Source organism: Octopus bimaculoides, chromosome 10, assembly GCF_001194135.2.
Source record: "Octopus bimaculoides isolate UCB-OBI-ISO-001 chromosome 10, ASM119413v2, whole genome shotgun sequence".
NCBI classification, from domain to species: Eukaryota; Metazoa; Mollusca; class Cephalopoda; order Octopoda; family Octopodidae; genus Octopus; species Octopus bimaculoides.
Genome location: NC_068990.1, coordinates 19,819,838 through 19,825,026, shown reverse-complemented (window position 1 = coordinate 19,825,026; position 5,189 = coordinate 19,819,838). Strand labels below are relative to the sequence as shown.

The window sequence follows — 5,189 nt, the reverse complement described above, 5'->3', positions numbered from 1 at the left end:
ATATATATATATATATATATATATATATATATATATATACACACATATATATGACGGTCTACTATCAGTTTCCGTCTACCAAATCCACTCACAAGGATTTGGTCGGCGCGAGGCTATAGTAGAAGACACTTGCCCAAGGTGCCACGCACAATTTCAATAAATATTTACCTAAAATTGATAATGAAATATTCATATTTCAGTATTAGATTAAATTTTACAATCCAAATATCAGCAGCAAAGTCATTTTAGTTCATTGTTTTCTTAAATCATTATATTGCTCGCTAGTCAAATATTTTTTTTGTAGCGCTGCATTTGCTTTTTCTATGGGCTGTCTTCGCTATAAATGTAGTTTACACGAAATATTTTCTTATAATTTCTATATAATTATATTTACGTGTATTCCTGAATGTAAATTTTCGGAATAAACGTAAATTTACAATTATTTTGCTTTATAATTTTTCATACTTTACAATTATTTTGCTTTACACTTTTTCATACACTGAAAGAACACGATATACAAGACATACTCGCTAACTTTGTATAATATTTATTGTAAACATATCACATCTTCTCCTTTGTGTAATTTCTATCATACTCTATTCTGTTATTATTATTTTTTTACGTTTAGAATTTTTTGACTACAAGTATATTAATTGAAAATATACAATTGTCACATACATTTATTCTTGAAAAATAAAAATTGCATTTAACTTTCTGCCTATCAATATATTAACATATTTATTGAACTATTTATCCATCTATTTATCAGTCTATCAAATAATTTCATGCTTCTGTATAAGTCTCTCTACCAATCTACACAAATGTTTTGATATTTTTCTATTGATATCAGTTTTAATTAATCTGAGTCGTAAAGTAAGAAGAAGTAACAGTAATTGCTTGACTAAGAATCTGAGATTGTCTCACATAACATTATTTCAATAACATCATGAAATATATTCTCGTATTTGCTTTCTTTCCTCATACCTGCAGTTTCAGAATTCGCTCAGCCATTTTTAGTGTTTAGAAACTAGTTTCTTGTCATACAATATACAGAGTCCTTGCCTGATATTATACAATCAAATAACGATTTTCTATATAGGAACAATTTTCACAGAAAATACACTTCTGTTTTCAGTTAAACTTACCAATTACAAAAGATAATTTGAACATCGTAGGTATAAGATAAAAAGTCAAGTGAAATATGCTTGCTTTTCAAGGGGCATTTCAGTGATGCACTACGTTGTATATGTGACATTTAACTAATTAGTAATTAATGCTCCAGGTATATATATATATATATATATATATATATATATATATATAAATTTTACAATAATATACTTCAGTATCACCAATTCTCTTTAGAACATAAGGGGATAAATCTCTTTTCTTCTCATTTCTTTTGGATTACAGTTTGTGTGTTTGTTTTTTTTCTTGTCAAAAATGCTAAAGACGAGCAAAATAATAACAAAATTAACATATATATTTTAGACAAGTACATGATTGTTATATGAACGAATTTATGCAGACGATCTGGATTATAGTTTTACCTACATTGGAGCAAGAAAAATAATTCATTGGCACCAAATTCGTCTCATTAAATTATAACGTGTATTATTAGTTTTTTCTTGTTAAGATGTTAGACTAATGACAATTGTACGATTAGTTAATTTTCGCCCCTATCACTGTGTAGTGTCTAGACACAAATCATATACGAATCGAGTTACTGAAGACTACCGACATGTAATTGTGTTATGTATATACTTATAGGTAAAAGATGTAGGTAAAAGATGTAGGCAATAGACGAAGAGTATAATTTATGAGGTGTAATTAACTTTTAGCTTTCACCAATGATGCCGATTCTATCCTAAATCAATCAGTTCACTGATACAAGTGAACTGGTTGAATGTTCCAGTAAGTAATACGCTTTGTTTGAAATGGCAGAACATCTGAGAATATATTCTTTTCTATTGAAAAAGGTCGCTGACCTCCAGTAACAATAATAAGAATACTGTACGAGCCAACGGTAGAGTATCTGCGAGCTTTATTTACGTTAGACGTAGTAACTCTACCTCCCTTATAGCATATTCATATATCATGCGTCATATCATATTCCTGTACACTATTTTACAATATAGTGCTACAAAGACAGAAGGGCAAGGGCTGAAGAGAGATGGAACTCATTTCTTTATAGAAAACGTTGTTTTGATTTGGTACCTATGGATAAGAAAAAAAAATTTAAAAACAAGGAGTTGAATGTTTTTGACAAATTTCAACATTCGGCTTAAGTCATTTAAATATTGATAGACTCATAAAAATAGAGGATATTTTCAACGCAAGAAACTAGAGGTGTAGAAAGGAGGGCTGTGTACACATGAATTGCATATATATATATATATATATATATATATATATATAAATTGTACAATAATATATTCCAGCGTCAATATTATATTACAGGTAAATGGTATCCATTCATTTTGAAACAATCTGTGTATATCTGACAATATAAAGACATTATTTATTTTCAGTATGGCGCCCTCCAGACGGTCGTTATTGTGAAGTTTGGTTGTAGGGTGGACTATTTCCTTACAGAGAGAGACTGCATTAAAATTTTGAATTTGAAATCAAAGAAGTTTTCAAAAATACAAATAGTTTTACACCTCACCCATACAGTAACACATACATACGCACCCTCACACGCACATATATATATACATGATAAAATTATTTTATCTACGGTGACTTCCTTAAAAATACTAGTTTGTGATAATCAGAGACAGTACTATTTTTATATCGTTCGTAAGATGACTTAGTCTGTAAATTTGTTAGTTATATAACGAAAGGGGATAATGCTGTAAAGTAAAAGATGAAGTAAATTACAATCCGGAGGGAATTCATGAAATTTTTTCAGTGTTTTTCTTTCCCTGGACGCTATAGGTTTCAAAATTGATAGAGATTGAAGGACGTTCATGGTGTTATTGTATAAAGCAGTGCTACGCAACCTTTTTTCACTTGCGGTACACTTATGTTCTTTTCAAATTCGGCGGCACCGCTGGACTAGAAATATAGCGGAAAATATATTCAGGTTACACTACGTCGCACTTAGAATCGTCTCGTAGCATAACAGTGTGCAGTGGCACACTGGTTGCGGAGCACTGGTATAGAGTAATAATAGTTTACAAGTATTTTCTACCCAGTGAAAATATTTTAGAGTCGTCAGTTATTCTAGCATTAACAATAAACGACTTTACAAGCTTTCAGCAATATTGGTTTAGTGAAGATATTTTTGTTGGCTGTTTTCTTCTAATTCCTTCTCGTAGTCAAACAGACTCACATTCATAAACACACAGCACATTCCAACCCTCATACTTTAGATTTTGCTATGTGGAAGTTAACCAAAACGATAAAAAGAAGTCTCTTCGGTATATAACTGCAATAAACCCTCCTTTCGTTTCCGAGTTTAATTGCTGTCAATAAGTTTCCCATGTTTTTCTACCACTAAATGTTGATTTTATTGGTAAATATACACGTTGACCCTTGTCAAAGGAAATCAATATTAGTTGACGTTACGACTATATTAAAGGAGATGCTATTCATATTATTAGTGTATACTACATTCCTTGTGGAGTTATTCAGGAGACAAGTATTATGCAAATCAATATTTTTAATTATTGTTAGTAAATAATCTATTTTATATATTTCCAAAGTTAAAAACGGTATAAATATATGAAACCTGAAGGAACAGAAAACTATTCTAAAAATATGAATGTAATATTATGCGTTTATAGATTTCCTTTTCATTAGTGTGTTGTTATCCAGTACGTTCTTATAATAATAATAATAATAATAATAATAATAATAATAATAATAATAATAATAATTACAAATTTTTCTACATTGGCAACATTGTGGCGGGAGTGGGCGAGTCGATTAGATCAACCCCAGCGTTCTAGTGGTACTTATTTTATCGACCCCGAAAGGATGAAAGACAAAGTCAACCTCACTGAATAGTAATGGTTTCTGATCTTTTCTGTACATTGTTTTGTCTTGGAATAAAAGATGGGCTACAACAAATATCCTGCTCAATACCACAGATTTACTAGTCATTTTTTTTTACCTTAACCAGTTGGGCATGTCCCTTAGTGATTGAAAATATGGGCATCTCTGATCACGAGTAGAAATAGTGGGGGGAGGATCATAGCCATGAGTTGAGAGATATTCTTTGAGGTTTGAATAATTCTCCTCTGGTGGCGTAGGTGTTTTGTTCCTTATCCTTAAAACAAACCTTATTCAGAGACCGTTTGAACGGGATGGGCTACTCGACCTGAAGAAAGATCTAACTGAACCTCACCTGCAAGGTCATGCGCTGTTTATCTTGGTATGAGATCACCATGTCGGGCACGTATGATTGTGATGCAGGTGCCTTGTATATCCTTATCAGACATCTAGTCATGATGGATATATTTGTAACCCAGTGTCAACTTGATGGCATGTGCAGCTCTGTCACTTGATAATAATAATGAACATTAAAACAGTATGCATATATGCTTTCAAGTATCTGCTGCACATTTCATATATAGACGATAGCGTCAGCTTGAGAATATGACCTTATGCATCTGGTGTGTTCCACTAATAAATTTCAAATAAAAAATACACTTTTTTCACACACGTTCTCCATACATTGTCGATTGGATATCTCAGTATGGTTAAATATACATTTCTTTAAAGTGTGGAATTCACTTTTGAAACATTCACCCTTTCTCTTTTCCCTGTTTGTCAGGAACATTGACACAGAACGTGTTCATTATCAAAACCATTTGCTGTATATATTCACCGTGCCGTTTTGGTTCACAAGGCAGTAAAATAGTGACTTTCTCCCACTATGTTTCTCATTCTCCCTCCCACTCATCTCTAACTCTCACAAACACACCCATATATATTAAACAATAAATGCATTATTACATGCAATATATTATTGTATGTAATACATATATAATTATATACACTACAGAATTTTTTGCACATATTTTATTAAATATTTATTTCGTTTGGAATGTGAACCAATATAAATGGAGCAATTGATATGCATCATTTCATAATAAACACACTTTATCATGTATATATTATGAATATATATATATATATATATGTATATATATATATATATATATATATATGTATATATA

At 30.9% G+C, this 5,189-nt stretch overlaps 1 protein-coding gene across 5 annotated transcripts in view; it reads right to left on the bottom strand.

Annotated features, from left to right (window-relative positions):
* Positions 1 to 5,189, bottom strand: part of LOC106876210 (cys-loop ligand-gated ion channel-like) — a 526,199-nt gene that overhangs the window by 4,979 nt on the left and 516,031 nt on the right. The gene's annotated exons all lie outside the window — the stretch shown is intronic.